The sequence below is a fragment of the Danio aesculapii genome, chromosome 4 (genome assembly GCF_903798145.1).
Source record: "Danio aesculapii chromosome 4, fDanAes4.1, whole genome shotgun sequence".
In the NCBI taxonomy this organism is placed as follows: domain Eukaryota; kingdom Metazoa; phylum Chordata; class Actinopteri; order Cypriniformes; family Danionidae; genus Danio; species Danio aesculapii.
Window position 1 is genome coordinate 47,375,138 of NC_079438.1, and position 27,249 is coordinate 47,402,386.

Genomic DNA, 27,249 nt, shown 5'->3' on the forward strand with positions numbered 1-27,249 from the left:
CGTTCACGTTCACTCAGACCGACAACCTGCAGCTCCTGAACAACAGAAGAGGAATACAGAAGACGCCCTCTTCATATCATGTGAGTCACAGAATGAAAACAAACTGTCATTTGCTTTATTTACACACACCATGTTTAATAAACACGGGAATTCGTTTTGACATTATATAGTCACTAAATAAGGTAATAAAATATGACGACATTGTCGTTAATGTGTGCGTAATTTCGAGTTTCTGAAAATGTTTACAAGAGGCTCTGTGTAAACATGGCAGCACCTGCACTTCAAGCTAATTTGCACTGTATAACAAACTGCACAAACTCAACAGACTGTGGCAATTCCAAAATAAATGTGTCCTAAACATTAATGAAATGATAAACATGCTGCTTTGTGAGTCACTTTCACAACGTTACTGAAATGATTAAGATATTTGGCAGCTGTTTATGCGTAGATTTTGTTCAGTCTACCGTATAAATCATTCAAATAACATTTATATACCCTCTATAAACCCTCTTTGTAGAGTAAATAAACATTTACTCGCGATTAAAAACTGATATTATGAATGTTTATGTGCTGTCAAACTATTTGATTGACTGTCGAAGTTGACCAATACGGGTGGACATCACATCATGTACGGGAAGGGCGGGGCTTAGTGAAATCGTAGAACCAATAGCAACACGGATAAAAGAAACAAGGGCGTGTTTATCAGGTCTCTCAGTCTGATTGGATGCCTCTGATGAGAAGTGATTTCCAAAAATAATATATATATATATATATATATATATATATATATATATATATATATATATATAATATATATATATATAAATATATATATATATATATATATATATATATTTTTTTTTTTTTTTTTTTTTTTTTTTTTATTATTCTTTTTTTTTTTTTACCTGAGAAGTGCATATGTATTATTGGACTAAGCTATATACTACTCTTAAAAAGTGAACATTATGAGTATTGTTATGATACTGGTCCTGTTTCTAAAAATACAACATTCAAAAATACAACAAAAAAGACTTAAGTTAAAAAGATTTATATGTCATTTCTATTTCTTTCTTACATACAAACATGTAAAAATGTCTGAAATTCTTAAAGGAAAGAATTTAAGTTTGTATATATTAGTTAAATTGAATGGCGTATATGCACAGCTAGTGTTTTTTAGCGAATGATGAACTTCTGGTGAAAAGTTTATGTCACTATTTTCAATTTCATAAGGTTCCTTTTATCACATTGATGTTGTAACGTCATTAAAATACAATCAGTTAAATAGACTTAAGCATGCATTTGGTTGTTAAAGCGTAAAAAGAGACAAGAGACCGCCATTAGCAGGAGATCAGCGCAGAAATTCCATTGACAATACTGGGGTAAAGTGAATTTCCATATTTTAAAGAGATGGCGTGGAAAAGTATAAGTGAATGCAGTGCTTCTTGTTTGGTCTGATACCCACTTTATATTGTATCTCAGCTGGGCAGTGAAGATCGCTAAAGGAATCAGATCTTAAACATGCCGATTTTGTATGGGATGACAATTCACCGAAGCCCTGGGGCTGGCTGAAATTAAAAGTCTGTGTGCTTATACCCCATTTTTTTTCTTGTTTCAAAAATTTCAATCACTTTCTTTCACTTTAAGCACCACTGAAAAGGCCTAAATGTTCTTTTAGTTTCTTTTGGTTCAAAGAACTGCGTTTAGGTTATGGTCTATATATAAATATCTTTCTGTTTGCAGACAAAAATGAGCCTCATGTCTGTTAGTTAAACTAAATATATTTAATTAATTATTTTAACAATGCATCAGTTTTTATGAGATATTCCCTCCACACGTGCTCAACATTAATTTGCAACCTCTAGGTTTTTGTTGTGTAGCATTTGCCTATAATGTGTGTTTGTTTGTTTTGTAGATTTGTGATTCTCTGATTCAGCGTTATATCAGAGTCTTCGCCCTCGACTTCCTGGCCTTCTGGTTTTTTATGCAGACTGGTAAGTTAATCATTTACCACAAGTATTTTCACACCTGTATCTAGAAAACATACATTATCATTCAAGTTAAGAAACATTAAGATTTCATTTTTAAAAGAAGTCTCGTCTGCTTACAACAGCTGCATGTATTTGATCAAAAATATTATAATAACATTAATGTAATGGAATATTGTTTCAATTTAAGTGTTTGCTCTTAAATAATTGTTAACTGTTGTATGTTAATTATTTTTAAATGTATTTCAAAAGTGCATTTAGCTTAATGTTTATGTTTTATCAATGTTTTATGTTATTTCTGTTTCATGTTTTTGTAGAAGCTGTGATATGTTTGATTTTTCCAGATCGTTTGATGAAAAGTTCATTCATTTATAAATTTTTCTTCGGCTTAGTCCCTGATTATCAGGGGTCACCACAGTGGAATGAACTACAAAAAAGAAAATATAACAACAAACTAAAATAACAATTTATGCCAATAGCAATTTGGTCAATTTAACATATTTTTATTTGACATATTTATGTTTTATTGTAGTTTTGATCTGGTACATATCACAGTTTCCACATATATAAGAATCATATTCATATGGTCGGCTGCACCAACATGGATTAAGCTTAAATCTATAATCAAGGTTTAGCTAATAATTCTGCTACACTAAACATTCAATCTTGTTTTTAAAAATAAGCAGGTTAACTTAATATCAGCTTGATCTTAGGTTTAAATTTACAGTAAACCTGGATTAATTATAGAATTGTTACTCATTAGGATTCCCTCAGATTTTTTAATTTGATCAATAATGAATGTTATTTTCAGATCGAAATACAGAAAAGCAACCATTTTAAATATACTTTGGGTTAGGGTTATTTAGCATTTTTTTAAAATTAATGGTAGGAAGAGCAATATCAACTGTTGTAAATACAACCTCTTAACATCAGCCCAGCAATGAAATTTATATATGATCACTTGAATAAAGTTGTGTGTATCTGTATACATATATAAACATAAACATTAGCTCCTGTATATGTTTTCCCCGATTTCTGTTTAACTGAAAAAAGTTTTTTCAACACATTTCTAAACATAATAGTTTTAATAACTCATTTCTAATAACTGATTTATTTGATCTTTGCCAGAATGGCAGCACATTATATTTAGCTGGATTTCATGATACTAGCATTAAGCTTAAAGTGCTAGTTAAAGAATTTAACTAGGTTAATTAGGCAAGTTATGATGATTAGGCAAATTATTGTATAACAAGGGTTTGTTCTGTAGACAATATATATGCTACACATTTAAATAACATCAGACCATTACAAGAAATCACATGTAAAAGCTTTAGCCACAGGTTAAAACTTTGCTTGAAGTTCACCCAAAACTGAAAATGAACTCACTATTTACTCCCCCTAGTGTCTCCAAGAATATTTTGAATAAAGCTAAAAAACCTGTAACCATTGACTTCCATAGTAAAAACCAAATACTATTGAAGTCAATGGTTACAGGTAACCAGCTTTCTTCAAAATATTGTATTTTATGTTCAACAGAATAAGAAAACGCAAAGAACTTTGGAAGAACTGGAGGATGAGTAAACGATGACATCATTGTTAGTTTTTGGTGCGCTGTCCCTTTAAGTTAACCCTTTTGGTGCAACCCACCCATTATGTTTCCAAACATTTGACTGTTAATGTAGTCTTTTAGATTTTAATATATAAATTAATTGCATGCTGTAAAAACTTTGGCAATAAGTGATCCTGGGGTGTTTCTTTATTATTTATTTCTTACATTTACAATGTGGAGTAATGTTGTCATTAATGTGTTTCCTCTACAGAAGCAGAGGTCTGGACATGTGGACAGACGTTTGCTGCGGACAGGTAAGACCTCACTCTCGTTTTTGTGTTTTGTGCTATCGGTTACCATCACTTCCTTTCTGGAGGGTCAACCCCTCCAGAAAGGAAGTGATGGTAACCGAAACGGGGAGAGAAGGGACGGGGACCCCTTTTTTATAGAGCTAATTTATTTTTTTAGTAAAAAGTAGCATAACCCCTGCTGTACATGGCCCCGTAGGTCAGGGGAGGAACGCTCCATCCTCCCCCTTCATTCACTCCGACACTCACACATATCGCAGTGATCTGGCTGGGATTGAACCAGCGACCTCTTAACCCTTGAGGCAATGCTCTACCACTGAGCCACAGTCACATACCTAATGATGTGCTGGAACTTATATTTGACCTATTTGCCCATTGGTGGACCAAATGCAAAAGTGAGCAGAGCTGGGCTTTGAACCCAAGTCTTTCTGAGAGGCTTTACTGTGGAGAACATGTGTTCAGCCAACAGGGCCACCTTGGCACACACAGTTAGTAATGAGCTGGAACTTATATTTAACCATTCAACTGCTCAATAAAGCAGTAAAGCTTGTGTGAGGCTTGAACCTGGGTCTCACTGATGACAGCACAGTGCTTTACCCACCAAGCCACAGTCTCTCACACTGAGATATGTTTTGAACAAGCTTTTATTGACTGGTTTTTTTTCAATTAAACATAAGAACTAAACAATTGCGAGACTCAAGTCTCCATACTGAAAGTCCAGCACTCTACCTACTGAGCAACTGAACCTATTGTATGTTTCAGTGCTTAGGCCAGATATTTATGTAGTACTTCAATTTATTTAACTTAAGAACTAAACATTCATCGGATTCAAACTCTGGTCTGCCTGGTGACAGTCCAGCGCTCTACCTACTGAGCAACTGAACCTGTTGTATATTTCAGTGCTTTGCCCAGGGATTTATTGAGTACTTTGTTTTAGTTGACATAGGAACTCAACATTTGTGAGATTCAAACTCTGGTCTCCCTGATGACAGCCCAGTACCCTATCCACTGAGCAATGCAAACACTTGTGTTAATTGTAGATTTAAACAGGAGTATATAGATTGTTTTATTCAACACAAAACTTCTATGGACGTGGTATTCGAACCAAAGCTTTATGATTTGAAGGCGTGTGATAATCCACTACACCACCAAGCTTGCGATGCTATAAGTTGAATTTTATTCCCATTCACTTATTGTCCACAAGCGGGGCTGTTTTCACATTTACTTATGGTCCACAAGAGGGAGCTGCTGCTTTTACATTCACTTATTATCCACAAGAGGGCGCTGCTGTTAAACATTTATTTATTGTCCACAAGAGGGAGCTGCTGTATTCACATTCACTTATTGTCCACAAGAGGGAGCTGCTGTTTTAACATTCACTTATTGTCCACAAGAGGGAGCTGCTGTTTTCACATTCACTTATTGTCCACAAGAGGGAGCTGCTGTTTTCACATTCACTTATTGTCCACAAGAGGGAGCTGCTGTTTTCACATTCACTTATTGTCCACAAGAGGGAGCTGCTGTTTTAACATTCACTTATTGTCCACAAGAGGGAGCTGCTGTTAAACATTCACTTATTGTCCACAAGAGGGAGCTGCTGTTTTAACATTCACTTATTGTCCACAAGAGGGAGCTGCTGTTATTACATTCACTTATGTCCACAAGAGGGAGCTGCTGTTTTCACATACACTTATTGTCCACAAGAGGGAGCTGCTGTTTTCGCATTCACTTATTGTCCACAAGAGGGAGCTGCTGTTTTAACATTCACTTATTGTCCACAAGAGGGAGCTGCTGTTTCAACATTCACTTATTGTCCACAAGAGGGAGCTGCTGTTTTAACATTCACTTATTGTCCACAAGAGGGAGCTGCTGTTTTCACATTCACTTATTGTCCACAAGAGGGAGCTGCTGTATTCACATTCACTTATTGTCCACAAGAGGGAGCTGCTGTATTCACATTCACTTATTGTCCACAAGAGGGAGCTGCTGTTTTCATATTCACTTATTGTCCACAAGAGGGAGCTGCTGTTTCAACATCCACTTATTGTCCACAAGAGGGAGCTGCTGTATTCACATTCACTTATTGTCCACAAGAGGGAGCTGCTGTATTCACATTCACTTATTGTCCACAAGAGGGAGCTGCTGTTTTAACATTCACTTATTGTCCACAAGAGGGAGCTGCTGTTTTAACATTCACTTATTGTCCACAAGAGGGAGCTGCTGTTTTCACATTCACTTACTGTCCACAAGAGGGAGCTGCTGTATTCACATTCACTTATTGTCCACAAGAGGGAGCTGCTGTTTTCTCATTCACCTATTTTCCACAAGAGGGAGCTGCTGTAATCACATTCACCGATTGTCCACAAGAGGGAGCTGCTGTCTTCACATTCACTTATTGTCCACAAGAGGGAGCTGCTGTATTCACATTCACTTATTGTCCACAAGAGGGAGCTGCTGTTTTCAAATTCACTTATTGTCCACAAGAGGGAGCTGCTGTTTTAACATTCACTTATTGTCCACAAGAGGGAGCTGCTGTTTTTACATTCACTTATTGTCCACAGGAGGGAGCTGCTGTATTCACATTGACTTATTGTCCACAAGAGGGAGCTGCTGTTTTCACATTCACTTATTGTCCAGAAGAGGGAGCTACTGTTTTAATATTTACTTATTGTCCACAAGAGGGAGCTGTTGTTTTTACATTCACTTATTGTCCACAAGAGGGAGCTGCTGTTAAACATTCACTTATTGTCCACAAGAGGGAGCTGCTGTTTTAACATTCACTTATTGTCCACAAGAGGGAGCTGCTGTATTCACATTCACTTATTGTCCACAAGAGGGAGCTGCTGTTAAACATTCACTTATTGTCCACAAGAGGGAGCTGTTGTTTTCACATTCACTTATTTTCCAGAAGAGGGAGCTACTGTTTTAATATTTACTTATTGTCCACAAGAGGGAGCTGCTGTTTTCACATTCACTTATTGTCCACAAGAGGGAGCTGCTGTTTTTACATTCACTTATTGTCCACAAGAGGGCGCTGCTGTTTTAACATTCACTTATTGTCCACAAGAGGGAGCTGCTGTTTTCACATTCACTTATTGTCCACAAGAGGGAGCTGCTGTTTTAACATTCACTTATTGTCCACAAGAGGGAGCTGCTGTTTTAACATTCACTTATTGTCCACAAGAGGGAGCTGCTGTATTCACATTCACTTATTGTCCACAAGAGGGAGCTGCTGTTTTCATATTCACTTATTGTCCACAAGAGGGAGCTGCTGTTTCAACATCCACTTATTGTCCACAAGAGGGAGCTGCTGTATTCACATTCACTTATTGTCCACAAGAGGGAGCTGCTGTATTCACATTCACTTATTGTCCACAAGAGGGAGCTGCTGTTTTAACATTCACTTATTGTCCACAAGAGGGAGCTGCTGTTTTAACATTCACTTATTGTCCACAAGAGGGAGCTGCTGTTTTCACATTCACTTACTGTCTACAAGAGGGAGCTGCTGTATTCACATTCATTTATTGTCCACAAGAGGGAGCTGCTGTTTTCTCATTCACCTATTTTCCACAAGAGGGAGCTGCTGTATTCACATTCACTTATTGTCCACAAGAGGGAGCTGCTGTTTTCACATTCACTTATTGTCCACAAGAGGGAGCTGCTGTTTTCAAATTCACTTATTGTCCACAAGAGGGAGCTGCTGTTTTAACATTCACTTATTGTCCACAAGAGGGCGCTGCTGTTTTCTCATTCACTTATTGTCCACAAGAGGGAGCTGCTGTATTCACATTCACTTATTGTCCACAAGAGGGAGCTGCTGTTTTCTCATTCACTTATTGTCCACAAGAGGGAGCTGCTGTATTCACATTCATTTATTGTCCACAAGAGGGAGCTGCTGTTTTCTCATTCACCTATTTTCCACAAGAGGGAGCTGCTGTATTCACATTCACTTATTGTCCACAAGAGGGAGCTGCTGTTTTCAAATTCACTTATTGTCCACAAGAGGGAGCTGCTGTATTCACATTCACTTATTGTCCACAAGAGGGAGCTGCTGTTTTCAAATTCACTTATTGTCCACAAGAGGGAGCTGCTGTTTTAACATTCACTTATTGTCCACAAGAGGGCGCTGCTGTTTTCTCATTCACTTATTGTCCACAAGAGGGAGCTGCTGTATTCACATTCACTTATTGTCCACAAGAGGGAGCTGCTGTTTTCTCATTCACTTATTGTCCACAAGAGGGAGCTGCTGTATTCACATTCACTTATTGTCCACAAGAGGGAGCTACTGTTAAACATTCACTTATTGTCCACAAGAGGGAGCTGCTGTTTTTACATTCACTTATTGTCCACAGTAGGGAGCTGCTGTATTCACATTCACTTATTGTCCACAAGAGGGAGCTGCTGTATTCACATTCACTTATTGTCCACAAGAGGGAGCTGCTGTATTCACATTCACTTATTGTCCACAAGAGGGAGCTGCTGTTAAACATTCACTTATTGTCCACAAGAGGGAGCTGTTGTATTCACATTCACTTATTGTCCAGAAGAGGGAGCTGCTGTATTCACATTCACTTATTGTCCAGAAGGGGGAGCTGTTGTTTTCACATTCACTTATTGTCCACAAGAGGGAGCTGCTGTTTTCACATTCACTTATTGTCCAGAAGAGGGAGCTACTGTTTTAATATTTACTTATTGTCCACAAGAGGGAGCTGTTGTTTTCACATTCACTTATTGTCCACAAGAGGGAGCTGCTGTTTTTACATTCACTTATTGTCCACAAGAGGGAGCTCCTGTAATCACATTCACCCATTGTCCACAAGAGGGCGCTACTGTATTCACATTCACCCATTGTCCACAAGAGGGAGCTGCTGTATTCACATTGACTTATTGTCCACAAGAGGGAGCTGCTGTATTCACATTCACTTATTGTCCACAAGAGGGAGCTGCTGTTTTAACATTCACTTATTGTCCACAAGAGGGAGCTGCTGTTTCAACATTCACTTATGTCCACAAGAGGGAGCTGCTGTATTCACATTCACTTATTGTCCACAAGAGAGCGCTGCTGTATTCACATTCACTTATTGTCCACAAGAGGGAGCTGCTGTATTCACATTCACTTATTGTCCACAAGAGAGCGCTGCTGTTTTGTTCGTAAGAGAGAGCTATAGGGTAAATGCACAGCTAGTGTTTCTTCCTATACTGATAAACTTCGGATGAACGGTTAATGTGACCATTTTCAATTTTGAACGGCTCCTTTTACAGAATTGATGCTGTAATTTAATTTAAATACAATCAATTAAATAGATTTCAGATTTCATTGAGCTGTTCAAGCTTAAAACAAGATAAAAAGCCATTTTATATTCATACGCTCGTCAGGATCAGCAGGCGAGCGCAAAAACTCTATTGAAAATACTGAAGTAAAATAAATGTTCATATTTTAAAGACAAGGTGTTGGTAAATTTTATTTAATGCAGTGCTTCTTGTACAATCCGAGGCCCACTTTATATTATATATCAATCAGGTAAGTTGATTTTTAAAGAAAACAGACCTTAAACGCATTGATTTTGTAACGGCATACAGTTAACCGGAAGTGTTTGACCCAGGATACTGCAAAATTAAAAGTCCTACTGCATATGCTCTATAGGGTATATGCCGAAGCATGCTATCAGGAATTTTAATTTGCCAGTAACCTGGGTTAATCGTTTCTGGTGAAGTGTATGCCAATGCAAAATCGGTGCGTGTATCGCCGGTCTGTTTTCTTTAAAAATCAGCGATCTCCACTGGTTGAGTGATATCCGATATAAAGTAGGTCTCAGATTGTACAAGCACTGCATTAAATTACATTTTTCCCCACCGTGTCTTTATAATATGAGCATTTATATTACCCCAGTATATTCAATGGAGCTTCTGCGCTAGCCTGCCAATTCTGACAGGTGCGGCAAGTAAACGGCTTTTTGTTTCGTTTTGCGCTTGAGCGACTAAATGAATGTCAAAGTCTGTTTAACTGATTGTATTTTAATTACATTACAACATCGATGCTATAAAAGGAACCGTATAAAATGAAAAAAAAAACTCACAATAACAGGTCACTGGAGGTTTATCAGTATGGGGAAAAAAACACTAGCTCGGCCTATACCCTATTACCTCTTTCTGGTTATTTTGTCCACAAGAGGGGGCAGCTGTTTTCATATTCACTTATTGTCCACAAGAGGGCGCTGGTGTTTTCACATTGACTTATTTTCCACAAGAGGGCGCTGTGCCTGTTATTTTTAATTAGTTAAAAACTTTACTTTTTTATTTAAAACAGCTGAAGCAGCTCTACAGTACTAATTTATTCATTTTCTTTTTCCGTTTAGTCCCTTTATTAATCAGGAGTCGCCAGAGTGAAATAAACCGTCAACTTATCCAGCACATGTTTTACGCAGCAGGTGCCCTTCCAGCCACAACCCATCACTGGGAAACATCCATACACTCATTCACACACATACACTACAGACAATTTAGCTTACCCAATTCCCCTACGAGTCTTTGAACTGTTGGGGAAACCGGAGCACACGAAAAAAACCCACAGTAACACAGGGAGAACATGACTCAACAGTACTGCTAGATGAAAATGAATAGTGGCTACACATGTTCAGGGTCAGAGAAGACTGTTTTCACATTCAGTTGTTGTCCACAAGAGGAAGCTATTGCCTCTTTCTTGTGGTATTGTCTACTAGAGGGCACTGTGCCGGTTATTTTAATTAATGGAAAAACTCATTTTATTTTAAATGCTTAATATTTGATTCAACAAATTTACAGATTATATTTGTTGACAGTGACTTTGACTCAAACGATAATGAACAAGAGCCCACAATGTGCTGAAAGTTTTTTTTTTTTTTTTATAAATATATCACAATTCATAAGACATCATTGTTTAAAAAAGAAATACACAGTGAACATGCACATATAAATAAGATAAAAGATTCTTGTTTTACCATGTTAAATCAACCTCTACTGTAACATGAAATACAATTATTGAATGTAGATCAAGCAGAAATTCATTGGTTTGATTGAAGTGGGAATTCAAAGTTATTTTTAAAATATTATAAATAAAAAACAGAGTAGGAAAGAATATAACGCATGAGTTTTGAAGTGGCTCTCAAAAAAAAAAAAATTAAACAAAAACCTTACATTCTATGATAATTTTAGCACAACTCTGTTGAATGATTGCTCCAGTTCAAATCCTGACTGCTGTATAGTCGTTACTTAACCATTTTAATCCCATTCATACGGTCATAGAAGATTCAGCAAGATTTACAATTTATTTAAAAAGGAAAGGCACAAGGTCAAGTTTGGTAAGCCATCCAAGTATACACACACACAACCAGAGGAACACTTACCACAAACAATCCCTCCTGGTGTCCAGACTGAAACCTTGAGTCCAACTGTAACCATTAGCTACAGAAGGTTAAAATAGAACTTTTCCACCAGAAAACACAAATTGGCAAAAAAAAAAAAAAATCTTCCTTTGGGATTTGTATATATCAAAAAAAAAAAAAAAAAAAAAAAAAAACACTTGTATCTAAAAGGAGTACAAAAAAAAAAAAAAATTAACTATAAACCACATGCATGAAAATTTGCAACCTTTTATGACTGTACATTTTATGAATGCACTGGTACAAGTTTGACGGTATAATAACCTTATTTAATTTTAAATAAATAAATTAAAATATCTTACACACACAAAAAAAAAACTGTTAGGAAAAAAACATACTTTAGAAGTCAATGACCACAGATTTTCAGCTTGTTGTTTTAAACATTTTGTTTAAACTCAAATAAGCTTGCAACAAGGCAAAGTATGTGTGAAAGTTAAATTTCATTTTTAGGTGAACCATCCCTTTAAAATATTTTCACATGCAAGTAACAATTATATTTTACAACATTTAAATAGTAAATGACATTTTCAATCAAAATTCTCTTTGTAAAATACATAAAGTTGATTTCAAAGTTAAGGATTTAATAGTTTGAAATTAAACAACTGGGTTAATTTAGTAAACTTAATTTCTGACAAAAGTCTCGTTTTAGTCAGGTTGGATATCCATCTTTAACGTCACTTTTTAAAAAAAAAAAAAAAAAAAAAAAAGTGGAAACAGCTTCAACAATTATTTTAATATACTTAGTTGAAATTTAGGGGTTAGTGTTTGGGATTTTATATCAATTCCAAGTTTCAAACTCAATTCCTGGAGGGTGGTGCTTCTGCAAATAGCTCCGATTCACACCTCTCTAATGGTTTCTAGCAGTCTTGAACACCTTGATTAGTTACATCAGCTATGTTTGATTAGGGTTGAAGCAAAACTGTGCAGAGCTGAATAGAGTTTGAGACCTAAGATCTATTAAACCATGGGTGTCAAACTCATGCCCTGCACATTTTAGTTTCAACCTTGCTTCAAAACACCTACCAGTAGGTCTCAAACAAGCCTGAAGGACTCAGTTTGAGCAGGTTTGAATCAGTTGAATTAGGGTTAGAACTAAACCGTGCAGAGCTGCAACCTGCGTGGGATCAATTCTGTAGTGTAAAATATATTTGTGCACATGTTTAACTGTGAATATATATACAAAGTTGAGCACAAAATGTTTCCCCTGTGAAATTTCTATTGTTTCGAATATTTCCAAATAATGGAGCAAGGAAGGGTTTACAATATTGTTTTTTTCCTTAGTCTTATTTTAGTTAAAATAAATAATATATACATAAATTATTATTTATTAGCTTCCTTAAGATTCTTTTTTTGTTCTCAATAAATTACAGAATAAACCACTTTTCCAGCAATCTACCCATTTACTGTTAAGGTATAAATTTGCACTTGAAGCTCAATACTAGCATCTTAGAAACAAACTAGTTAAATATTTTGTACTCATGGCAAAGACTAGTTATTAGAAATTAGTCATTATGTTCAGAAATGTTGAAAAAAAAAAAAAAAAAAAAAAAAAAAAGCACTTGGGAAATTAACATTTAACAAGAGGGCTAATAATTGACCTCAACATCTAATATTTAAAAAAATAATAATAATTTATTTGAGGGGAAAAAATGACTTAGTCGGCTCATTTTTCCACAGCTGAATGTTTGCTCAGTTGCTTGCGAGTCTGAGAGTTACACAAAATGTAGTTTGGCGTGCAACAGTACCAGGATCGGGACTGTGAGAAAATGAAAGCACACAGGCCCACACTGATAGAGCAGCAGAGAATTTCACACAGATCTCAGGGCATTGTGGGAGAAAGACGTCTCTGGGGGATGAGCTGCCCTTCAAATACAGATAGAAAAAGTCAAAGATGGAAAAAAAAAAAAAAAGGCATCACAAAACGCTGGCATTCTAGGGATAACTAATCAGAGCCTTTACAGACAGAGGTGAAATATCTAAAATGGGTGTCCAAACGCAATCCTGGAGGGCCGGTGTCCTGCAGATTTTAACTCCAACTTGTCTCAACACACCTGCATGAAATGTTTCTAGAAAGCCAATTAAGAGCTTATTAGCTAGCCCAGTTGTGTCTGATATGGGTTGGAAGTAAACTTAGCAGGACACCGGCCCTCCAGGACAGAGTTTGGACACCTCTGGTCTAAAACATGACCAGAACTGTATAAATCATGTCTTAATCCCTGGAGGGCTGCAGCTCTGCACAGTTTTGCTCCAACTCTATTCTAACACAGCTGACCCAACTAATCAAGGGTGGTCTTGAACACCTTGATTAGGTGTTTGATTAGGGCTGGAGCCAAACTGTGCAGAGCTGCAGCCCTCTAGCAGAGTTTGAGACAGAGTATGGTACACATGAGAAAGGACTGGAAAATACTTGCATATTAGGGTCTCTATAGCATAAATCCAGACCATAAAATGCCAGATTAGGGAGTGTGTGAGATTAAGTCCTTCTGATACTCACCAATTATGCCCTAAAAGTTCTTAATCATTCAGGAGTCACATAAAATAGACTTAGTTAATAGAACTTTATGGAGACACTTACCTCAGTCATTCATTCATTTCCACAATTACATCGAGGGAAACCTGAAAACTGACACGTTTAACCACCATGATAATGGTTATTCTAGAAATATTTTCCTTATAAATCCAACACAAATAAATCCAAGAAGATACTTACATTAATGGTTCACACAGGGGCGCAAACCAAATGTTGATTCAACTTCGAGCATGTTCCTTGATGTTCAAAACTGTATTAGATACACTATAAAAGTTTCATTTGTTTATAGACTATAGAAATACTTCTACAAGGTTTGATAGAAATCTCTGTAAACGTTGCATGCGCTTTCAAACAAACAAAGCATCAATTAAACTGCACATTAAAATCTGATGCACAAAAGTAATAAATGAAAAATAAATAACAGAATATAATATACATAGCCTACATGTTTGTTATATTGGGTATCTAAAATATATTAAGCAGACACAACACAGACACTTGCAATAAGATCATGTAGTTTTGCATGTTTGCACTTTGAGCATGTCCTTTTAAGTTCAGCACAGCAGTTTATGGTTTATCCCATCAGTTAAATTCTCCTGTTAAATTAATTCTTTAATATTTTAACTTTATAAAAAAAATTAACCCACATAAAATCAATACCTCACTCATCCCGCTCCACAATTTCATCTCAGGGTTAACATGGAAGCTATCAGAGACATCTCTAACAAGGTTTAATAAAGGTTGTGATTATACTTAAGATTAATTTCCTTAAATCCACCACACAAAAAAAAAAAAAAAAAAAAGCCAAGTTACTTCCATAATTGGTCCACACGGAGGCGCTAAATGATTCAACCTCGAGCATGTTCCTTTGTTCAAAACAACTGAAAACACTTTAAAAGGTTTCAGTCATTAGTTAAGATACTTCTACAAGATTTTACAAATCTCAGTAAAATGTTGCAAGAATTCATAAATCGCATTAAACATACGATGCACATTAATAAAGAAATGAACAGAAAACATACCCAATATAACAACCCCATAGGCTACCTAAATTAAGCATGCACAAAACAGACACACAAGATCGCATCTTTGTCTTTACACTTTGAGCATGTGCATTTCAGTTCAACACCGCATTTAAGTTCTTAGCCAATCAGTTGAAAACTAACCTTATACATTCACTAAGACTGGTAGAACGTTTTGCTGGTCGACAGCCTTACAAAATGATTAGCAGACCTCACACCTGCAACTATTTGCCTCCATTAATTAAATTAACAAATGACAATTTTGCTCATTATCCACATGAGGGCGCTCATTTACAGATTTATTTTACTTACACAATTTACATTTTACTTCCTCCTGTTAAATTAATTCTTTAATGTTTTACGCCAATTTCTGTTTAACTTTATAAACAGTAATAACAAAAAATATATAAAATACACTTAACTATATAAACACTTACCTGATTCACTTATTCTCTCTCCATAGTTTCATCTCAGTAAACATGGAAGCTATAACTGAGAAACATTAACAATTTACTTGCATTAACTGTCATGATTAATTTTCTTATGAATCCACCACACACAAATGTCCAAGGAAAAAAAAATAATAATAATTCAACCTTGAGCATGTTCTTTATTCAAAACACTATTAGATACATCTTAAAGGTTTCAGTCATTTTAAAAAAAAAGCCATTATCAAACTTCTACAAGGTTTGATAAAATCTCTGTAAATGTTGCATGAACTTTCCAAACTACATGAAAGCATTAAACATACATTGCACATTAACAAATAAATAAAAACAAACTCATGCACATAAAAAAGCATGCCCAATAACAACCAGATAGGCTACCTAACGTATATTAATAAGCATACACAAAAAAAAAAAAAAAACAGACATACAAGACCGTATCTTTTTTTTGTCTTTGAGCAAATGCATTTCAGTTCAACACAGCATTTTACAGTTCTTACCCCATTAGTTGAAAAACTACTCATTCATTCACCAAAACTGGTAGCAAACTACATTTTGCTGGTCGACAGCCTTACAAAATGATTAGCAGACCTCACACCTGCGACCACTTGCCTCCATTAATGAACAAATTGTTATTTCGTGTAACCCACAAGAGGGCGCTCATTTGCAGATTTATTTTACTTCCTTTTAATTCTTTAATATTTCCCCCAATTTCTGTCTAACCTCATTAAAGCTAATAAAAATATATAAATAGACACTTACCTCATTCATCTTTTCTCTCCACAGCTTCATCTCAAGGTAGACATGGAAGCTATTTCTGAAAGACATTAACAATTTACTTATATTAACTGTCATGATGATTATTTTACAATAATTTCCTTATGAATCCACCACACACACAAATGTCCAAAAAAAGAAAGATACTTACATTAATGGGGCAAGAGGGAGGCGCCAAACAAAAACTGGTTCAACCGAGCACGATCCTTTGTTCAAAACACTAGTATATGCACTTTAAAAGGTTTATTTCAGTCATTAGTTTATTGGTGCTAGACATCAAACTTCTACAAGGTTTGATAGAAATCTCTGTATGCTGCATAAAACACAAACACAACATGATGCACAAATACAAAAACTGATAAACATTTAAATATGAACATATACGAATATCATAAACATATAACCAACATAATTAAACATATAGGCTACCTGAAACAAACAAATAAGCAAACACAAAACACATACAAGAAGATCGTATGTTTTTTGCGTGTGTTTGCACTTTGAGCATGTGCATTTCAGTTCAACACAACCTATTATAGTTTTCTTACCCACTCAGTTGAAAACTAATCCTATACATTTACCAAAACTGGTAGAAAACCACGTTTTGCTGGTTGGTAAGCTTACAAAATGGGAGATCAGCAGACCTCACACCTGCGACTACTTGCCTCCATGAGGTCGCCATTTAATGAATAAATTGTTATTTTGCTCATGATCCACAAGAGGGCGTTTTATATACACATTTTCTGATTTATATACTTATTTTTTCTTCCTTTATTTTAATTTTGTTGAGTTACACATCTTTTACTTTGTACATATAGACTGCTTAAGTTTGAAATTAAGATTTAGTGGCCAGGTTTATTAGTTAAAACGACTCGTGCTGTATTTTTCTTCCCCTCCACTAGGTGGCAGAAGCGCGTTCACGTTCACTCAGACCGACAACCTACAGCTCCCGAACATCAGAAGAGGAATACAGATGACGCCCACTTCATATACACGTGAGTCACTGAATGAAAACAAACCCATTTGCTTTATTTACACACAATATGTTTACTAAACACCCGTATTCATTTAGAGGCTATATAGTTAATAAATAAGGTAATAAAATATGGCGACGTTGTTGTGTAAAATGTGTGTAATAACAATGGCTTCTCACTTTGAGTTTCTGTAAATGTTTACAAAAGGCTTCCTGTGAACATGACAACATCTGTTTCACAGAATCTACAAACTAAACACACAGTAGCCATGACTAAAGAAATGTGACCTCCAAAAAATTCATAAAGCTTTGTAAATCACTAGCATACTGAAATGATTAAAATAATAAGCTGCTGTTTGTGTTTGCAAGTTGTTTTGTTTGCAAGTTATTGTCATTGTTCACGTCCGTCTACAGTATAAAGCACACCAAGGACAATAGTTCAATCCGTTTCGTTGTTTAAATAAACATGATGTTATGAGTGTTTATGTGCTGTCAAACAATTTGATTGACTGTTGAATCTGACCAATAAGGGTGGACATCTGTAACTCATCTCACAACGCATTGGTTGTTGTACATAAGGGGCGGGGCTTACTAAAACAGTAGAACCAATAGCAACGCAGAGAAAGGGAACAAAAGATACACACATACACACACACACACACACACACATATATATATATATATATATATATATATATATATATATATATATATATATATATATATATATATATATTTAAACACTTATATGAGTAGTGCATATTAGATATAAAACAAGGAAATACTGATATTAAAATTAACAAAAAAGCAAACAATAAACATAAAGGAACATAGTAGTTGTATAAATGTATTAATAACAATATGAAAACGACGCTTCATTCCGCTGTCGCAACCCCTTATAAATGAATCCATATATCATATTATTGTACCATTTCTATAAGTTCGATTAATGTAAATGACTATTTATGTATTTATTTATTTTTCACATTAAAAGTATATAACCAGAATTTATTTTTCTTACTTTATTTAGAACTTCAGAGCCAATGTTTGAGTAAAAATGTAGAAATATAATATTAAAATATAAAACATGTTTAAAAAACTAATGATGACAGGTCCAAAATAAAAATCGCTACATAAAAATAAAAATGTAAACATTGTACTGTCGATATTGCAACTTTCTCATGATGCTGTTATTCATGTTTCTGTCTGCATCCCTGTAATAATGTATAATATTGCACTCAATTAAGATTGCATATCAATTATAAAAAAGAATTATCATTATCATTAACCATGCTTTTTGCGACACCACGACATAAACGATAGAGCATAAAATGAAATGAAAGACTTTTCATTTTGTCCATATAATAAATAGTGTCATATTGCATAGCCATATAAATATATAACTTTCTATTTACTGACAAAATGAGCCTCATGTCTGTAAGCTTTACTAAACACATCTAATCAATTATTTTAACAATGCAGCAATTTCTGTGAAATAATCCCTCCACATCTGCTTGACATTAATTTGCTAATAATAATAATAATAAAAATTTGCATAATAATAACATTGTCTCTGTTTTTGTTGCGTAGCATTTGCTCATGATGTGTTTTTTTTGTTTGTTTGTTCTTTGTAGATTTGAGATTTTCTAAATCAGCGTTAATATCAGAGTCTTCACCTTCGACTTCCTGGCCTTCTGGTTTTTTAGACACACCGGTAAGTTATTTATTATTAATTATTATTTATATTGTATTAAATATTTACCACAAGTATTTTTACATCTTTATCCAGGAAGTATACAATATTGGTCAAGAAAAGTTAAAGAAACATTTAGATTTGTTTTTGAAAGAAGTCTCTTCTGCTCACCAAGGCTGCATTTATTAGATCAGTTATTTTATAAGTAATATTATAAAATTTTGTTTTGATTTAAAATAACAGTTTGTTCTAAAACTAAGGGTAACTGTAATATTAAATGTAATTTATTCATGTCATTCAATTTGTGGTTTTTCGAGAAAGGTCTGACCCTCAGACATGCATGCTTTTAATATGAAGTCACTAGCCTTATTTAGTGCACGTGACTGAGAGAGGGCATGACTCAGTGTGCATGTGCAAGTCTGCAGCCAGATACTATTGCAATTGTCATTCATTCATTCAGTAATTTTCTTTTCGGCTTCGTCCCTTTATTAATCTGGGGTCGCCACAGCGGAATGAACCACCATTGCAACTTTCAACATAATATTTTTATTATCTGATTTATCTGATTCATATTCTCATGGAAACTGTGATACATTTTGTACTGTTCAGGGCTAGTTGATAAAAAAAAATTCTAATATTAAATTAAATTAAATGAAAATATTTTAATTTTAATGAAAATTTTTTTTATATATTATTTATAGATTTATATTTTTATTTAAAAAAAACTTAAAATAACTATATAATTAATAGATTTTATATATTTTTATCATTAAATTTACATATTGGTAAGTAATTCAAATAATAAGTAATAAATAAAAAAAAGAAATACATAAAATATATTGATACATATCACAAAATATATCAGTTTCCACAAAATATAAATCAATGTTTTAACCAATAATATTCTTCAGAAATATGCTGTGCAATGTACACTATATAATGTATAACTGCAGGCTGATATACAGTGCACCGCATAAATGAGTACACTTCCTTTTGAAAATGACTATTTTTATACATTTCCCAGTGAATATATATTATAAAATAAATTCTGCTGCATTTACAACAATGGTTGTATTAAATAGTTATATCCATTAAAATAAGAGTTTGGTCACTGAACCTCATAAGCAATGGAAAGATAATACATTTACAGTTGAAGTCAGATTTATTAGCCCTCCCTGAATTACTAGCCCCTCTGTTTATTTTTTTCCTCAATTTCTGTTTAACGAAGAGATTTTTTCATCACATTTCTAAACATGTTAGTTTTAATAACAAATTTCTAATAACTGATTTATTTTATTTTTGCCATAATGACAGTAAATATTTGACTAGATATTTTTCAAGACACTTCTATACAGCTTAAAGTGACATTTAAAGACTTAACTAATTAGTTTAACTAGGCAGGTTAGGGTATTTAAGCATGTTATTGTAAAATGATGGTTTGTTCTGTAGACTATCAAAAAAATATATAGCTTAAAGGGGCTAATCATTTTCACCTAAAATGGTTTTTAAAACTGCTTCTATCCTAGCTGAAATAAAACAAATAAGACTTTCTCCAGAAGAAAAAATATAATCAGACACACTGTGAAAATTTCCTTGCTCTGTTAAACATCTTTTGGGAAATATTTAAAAAAGAAAAAAAATTTAAGGGGGCTAATAATTCTGACTTCAACTGTAAATACAAATGAAGTGTTGCCAAAACCATAAGACAAAATATCAACAAAACTTATTTTATGTTTTATTTTAAGTAAAAAAATGTTTAACTATATTTTACGTTTCGGTTTATTTTTCCTTTTGATTAAAACTTGGTTTATCATTTTAACTATAGCATATTAATTGTGTGTACTGTTTATTGACTGTGATTCTAAGTTATTTTGTTAAATTAGCCCTAGTTTTGGCTTTGGTACGCACTAATCTACACAAATATATTATTGTATATCATCCTATAGAAAATATTAAATTGAACGCGAGGCGTGTACTCATTTAACACCTGATTGTGAGTTTGTCAACCTGTTTTGGAATGATAATTACTGTGAAAAACATTATACAGATAACATTGAATTGAAATATTTCTTAACTAGCAAATCAACATATTAGAATGATTTCTGACACTGAAGACTGAATTACTTGAAATGCATTTTTAAATTTTAAATCTATGAACAGAGCAAATTGTTCTAATCAAAGTCATTTTGATCAAATAACTGTAGCCTTTGTCAGCTGAAGAGACTGTGAATGGTGGGCTGCACCTATAGGATTTAAGCTTGGTTTATCTAAAATTTATCTAATATAAACTTTAATGCTTGTAATTAGCAGCTTAACTCAACAGCAGCTTGATATTTTAAGTTTAATTTTACAGTAAACCTGGATTAATTATATAATTGTTACTCATTTGGATTCACTCAGATTTTTAATTTTGTCAAAAAATGAATTTTATAGTCAAATCGAAATACAGAAAAGCAACTATTTAAAATGAATTTAGAATTTATTTAATTAATGGTAAGAAGAGCAATATCAACTGTTGTAAATACAGCCTCCTAGCCTCTTAATTCAAGGGGTTTAATAATTCTGACTTCAACTGTATATATATATATTTTTTTTTTTTAATTTTTTTATTTATTTATTTATTTATTTTTATATATGTGTGTGTATATTTATATACAGTTGAAGTCAGAATTATTAAACCCCCTGAATTATTAGCCCCTCTGTTTATTTTTTCCCCAATTTCTGTTTAATGGAGAGATGTGTTCAACACATTTCTAAACATAATAGTTTTAATAACTTATTTCTAATAACTGATTTATTTTATCTTTGCCATGATGACAGTAAATAATATTTTACTAGATATTTAATAAGACACATCTATACAGTTTAAAGTGACATTTAACTAATTAGTTTAACTTGGCAGGTTAGGGTAATTAGGCAAGTTATTGTATAACAATGGTTTGTTCTGTAGACTATCGAAAAATATAAAGCTTAAAGGGGCTAATAAATTTCACCTAAAATGGTTTTTAAAAAATTAAAAACTGCTTTTATTCTAGCTGAAATAAAACAAATAAGACTTGTTCTCAATTCTGACTTCAACTGTGTGTATATATATATATATATATATATATATATATATATATATATATATATATATATATAGTTGAGGACCAAAATATTATGTTTGTTTTTATTCTTCTTTACATGTTTCTTAAGTAATATCTAACAGCAAGGGTATTTCTCTGTATTTCCTATACTTCGTCTTCTGGAGAAAATCTTTTTTATTTTGGTTGGGAAAGAACTGTTATAAAAATATCATATGTTTTTTCCTTTACAAACTTTAGGGTCAATATTATTAGCACCCTTCCGATTTTTTTTTTTCTTATTGGCTGTATATCAACTTGTCTAATTAATTTAACTTAATAACTAGTTAAATACAGCACTTGGAAAATATTTTTTAAAGAATTAAAATTTCAAAGGAGGGCTAATTATTTATATATATATATATATATATATATATATATATATATATATATATATATATATATATATATATATATATATATATATATATATATATATATATGGTGTTGGTGGTGTCATTACGATCAGTACGATCTGTCATGCCAATTAAATAAAGAATATTACACTATATAAAAGATGTGACCACATTTAAGTAACATACATCTACAATATATATATATGCAACATATTAAAGGTAAAAGCTTTAACCACAGGTTAATGTTTTAATCATAGATTTGTTAAACAGAGTTTTAACATTTATTTGCAAGTAAACTAACAAATTCTTTAGTAGCTCTAAACTTTGCTTGAAGAGTAAGTTCACCCAAAACTGAAAATTAACTCACTATTTACTCCCTCTAGTGTCCAAACCTAAGTTGAACACAAAAGAAAGAAAATATTTTTAATAAAGCTGGAAACTTGTAACCATTCTTCCATAGTAAAAAAACAAAAACAAATCCTCAATGGTTCCAGGTAACCAGCTTTCTTCAAAATATTTTTTTTTATGTGCAACAGAGTGAAGAAACAACAGTAAAGTAAACGATGACATCATTGTTAGTTTTTGGTGCGCTGTCCCTTTAAGTTAACTCTTTTGGTGCAACCCATCCATTATGTTTCCAAAAATTTGACTGCCTTTAACATTTAAATATGTAAATTAATCACATGCTATAAACAATTAGACAAATAAATGATCCTGGGGTGTTTCTTTATTATGTAATTCTTACATTTACAATGTGGAGTAATGTTGTCATTGATGCGTTTCCTCTACAGAAGCAGAGGTCTGGACATGTGGACGGACGTTTGCTGCGGACAGGTAAGACCTCACTCTTATTTTTGTGTTTTGTCCTATCGGTTACCATCACTTCCTTTCTGGAGGGTCAACCCCTCCAGAAAGGAAGTGATGGTAACCGAAACGGGGAGAGAAGGGACGCGGACCCCTTTTTTATAGAGCTAATTTATTTTTTTAGTAAAAAGCAGCATAACCCCTGCTGTACATGGCCCCGAAAGTCAGGGGAGGAACGCTCCATCCTCCCCCTTCATTCACTCCGACACTCACACATATCGCAGTGATCTGGCTGGGATTGAACCAGCGACCTCTTAACCCTTGAGGCAATGCTCTACCACTGAGCCACAGTCACATACCTAATGGTGTGCCGGAACTTATATTTAACCATTTAATTTCTCAATAAAGCAGGTAAACTTTGTGTGGGGTTTGAACCCAGGTCTCACTGATGAGAGCAATGTGCTTCACCCACCGAGCCTCTGAACAAGCTTTTATTTATGCTTTTGTTCTACTTATCATTCAAACTAACCAACTGTGGGATTCAAACTCTGGTCTCCCTGATGAAAGTCCAGCACTCTATCAACTGAGCAATCCATTCAGTTGTATTGTTTGGTGCTTTAGCCATGGATTTATGGAGAGCTTTGATTTATTTAACACAGAAGTTGTTCACGTGTGAGATTCAAACCAAAGCATTCAGACTTGAAGACAAGTGATTATCCACTGCACCACAGAGCTTCTGACACCTGCAGTAGAGGGATTAGGTGATCTTAATGTTTTTGTTAATGTCTAACAACTCATTAAAGCATTGGTCATTTTAATGGAGTTAATAACTGATGCAATTATTTTTATTAAGTTTAACATAAAACTTTGACTATTTCTCACTTGATTGTAATTTTCACTTTTTCACTCCATTAATTGATGCTTACTAATGAGACTTTATTGTAAAGTGTTACCTATTGTACTTGAGCAGTTTGATTTGTTTTAATTATTTATTTATTCTAATTATGTATATACAGCAAAACAAAACAACCAAGTATTTATTTGTTATTATATCTGCTAAAGTAATTTTTTTCAGCCAATTTCGGGTACCGTAATACCGTAAACCATCATGAAAGCTTCAGCAATTAATTGCAACAAGAAATGCTGATGCTATATCAGTAGTCAAGCTTTGACTGTGTTCTTATTTGTATTTACCACACTTTTACCAGTAGGTGTCAGAGCTTGAGGTGTGTAGAGCGTTCAGTTAAGTTCAATTAAATTCAGTTCAATTCAGTTCAGTTCAATTGATTCAAAGTTTTGGAAAGCTCTGCTCTTCACATTAAAATATGGAGCTCTGTTGGTCTCCAAGACTGGATTACTAAAAAAGTTAGTGTTGTAGATCCATTTCAACAAAAGTCATGCAATAAGAAAAGAGGGAAACATGAGGTCATTTAACAAATGTTGCTTTATTGAATTTAATTCCAACTGCAGGATCACATTAATGTTGCACTCAGTGAACAAAAACAAACATGCACATTTTATTTTTCCCTTCAGAATTAAGAGTTTGCATATCATTATTCTTATTTTCTTCATCAAAATTAAGAGTTTACATAATAATTCTGTCTTTTTTACAGATTTGTGAGTTCGCAATCTTAAATTGCTTGATGCAAACCTGCAATTCTGAGGGAAAAGTATGAATTGTGAAATATAAATCACAACTGTGTGAAAAAGATTTGGAAAAAGTGAAGATGTCATCCCATCAGAATCCAGTCCAAACATCAGTAATCCTGTATACGATGCTGCTCCTGCCACTAAAGAACAACCACCAACGGTCAGTGAGTCAAACAGAAGAGACCCAAACGAACACTACACATTCATCTATAGCTGCTGTTTGACTATTATTTAGGAGAATAATATGAGACGACTTTGCCAAACTCTATTTTTGTAACCAATATCTAACCTTGCCACAATGTTGCAGAAAGGATCTCTGTTAGAAATAATTTAATTATATATTATTAATCATAAACTATTCATAAATTACAAGATTACAAGAACTTGTTTTAGTAATTACCTAAAGAGAGCATATTTAAACATTCTGTATTGGTTATTTCTACATTAAAATTTGTAATCATAAACCAACATTCCCAGATTTTGCCAAGGACATTTTAGCAATATTGATATTAATAAGAACATGCTTTATAGATAATATTCTTTTATACGTTTATAACCAAAAACATCTTATAATGTTGCAGACACGTTCTTTGTAATAACCTATACATAAATAAACCCTATACAGAGCATTCTCTGATGTTTACGCACACTCTGAGGTTTATTTATTTAATATATTTTACCTTAAGCTTACCTTTTCAGAACTTTAGATTAGATTAAATTCAAGTGTATTGTCATTACACATGTATAAGTACAAGGCAACGAAATGCAGTTTAGGTCCAACCAGGAGTGCAATAGCAGCAAGTGCTATTTTCAGATTGTTCATGGTGTATTAATTCTGGTACTTTTACCATAAACCGACATATCAAGCATTTGGTGGAGGCTGATATTGTAGAAATTATGGGATGTGTTGAAAAAACAAAACTAGCGACATTAGGAGTTGAGAAATGCAATCCATATTTTTTCTTGGCAGGGCAGTTAAAGGGTTAACTTATACCTCTAAATTCTGTTGTATTAAGATCATTATTAAATGTCCAACATGCTTCTTCTTATAAGGTTGCAGACACATTCTATTTAATAACCCATACCTAAAAACAACCTATACATAGCATTCTCTAATCTTTACACTTATTTTGAGGTTAATTTGTTTAGTTTTTACCTCAACCTCACCTTTTCTTTTGATTTGATTTTAACTTTTAACAGTTTTAATGAACTCTTCTGTTTAAAGCACAAATTATATAAAAATAATGAAAAACAGTGTTAAGGTTGTGGATTCTGTTCATTGTTTTTCAGGGTTGTAATTATTTGACACATGCTTAATTATGTAAAACACAAAGCACCTACAATCTCTAATTATGTAGACTGCCCTGCTTAAAGCGGAAATTAGAAAAAAAGAATGGATTATTGTTTATTATTATTCATTATTTAAATGATTGTTTTATATAAATTATTATTGTCGTTGAGTTTTTTTATCATTATTTTTTTTCTTTCAGTTTTTTGTTTGTGTACTTGATGTTATTGTGTTAAGCGTGTCATTGTTATATGTGAAGCACCGCCATGTCAAAATGAATTGAGGATTAATAAAGCTTCAAACTAAACTAAATGTAATTTATATATATCCACAAATTTTACAGTAAAGGGTCGTTTTATTTTATTTCTCTGAATTATAGGTCTAAAAAATCTTTAAAAGTGCATTAAAATTAATGTGATTTGTCTTTTGTTAAAGGAAGAAGACAAGCATCAAGTGATTTCCAGTGGAACATTTGACCTCCTGCAGGACAGCTGAAATCACCTCTCCAACCAAGCAGTCAGTGCAGCTCTCTTTATGAACACAAGAGGAATGTGAACTCCATGTTACAGTGATGAGACTTTACATGCTAACACTAGACAGAGGTCTAGACAGACATGTGTGCATGTTTTTGATTGGTGTGTTTGCTTTGGATGAGTGTGAATATGTCATTTTTAAAACTTGTTTATAAGCAGTTTCTAAATTCAGTTGTATTACAGGCATTAATAAATGTCCAGCATGCAATGATTGAAATAACTGCCCTGCTTACAGCACAATTTAAGGAAAAAAATGGAAATAAAATAAATAAAGAAGTGTTAAGGTTGTGGATTATTTCCATCTGCTTTAGTTTTCTTTGTGGTTGTGATTATTTGACACATGCATGCTTAATTATCCTGCACCTGGCATCATTTTCAGTTCGGTTGAATGATGAAAATCTACACCATCATGTTGGCCTTTGGGAAAATGGTGTACTGATTGCCCTTAAGACAGTTCAATCGGCATTTAGGAACAAAATATAATAGATTTTGCACCTGAAATATTGGAGGAAGGTGAACAGGTAAGAGTACGTGCTTTAAGAACTGTGTAAAGATTGTATGTCAATGTTTAACACATTTTATACCAAGAACTCCATGATATATAAAGATGTAAACATCAGATCAGATTTCTATTATCTGATTTCGTCAAAGCAAGATGATTTGGATGATCTATCAAAAATTAATCCATGTTATTCTGGTCGAGATCTTGGCAGAATCATATTTTAGTTTTTATTCTCACCTCTGGCTGAACACGAATATGTTGATACACTTATTTTCCACAAGAGGGAGCTGATG

General features: G+C 33.6%; 1 long non-coding RNA gene across 1 annotated transcript; it reads left to right on the forward strand.

Annotated features, from left to right (window-relative positions):
• Positions 1 to 7: 7 nt before the first annotated feature.
• LOC130223139 (uncharacterized) lies at positions 8 to 26,694 on the forward strand. Its single transcript, XR_008836583.1, has 8 exons — positions 8 to 80; positions 1,913 to 1,991; positions 3,806 to 3,848; positions 16,938 to 17,030; positions 18,643 to 18,722; positions 22,971 to 23,013; positions 24,597 to 24,793; positions 26,357 to 26,694. It is a non-coding gene; the product is annotated as an uncharacterized LOC130223139 (long non-coding RNA).
• Positions 26,695 to 27,249: the final 555 nt, after the last annotated feature.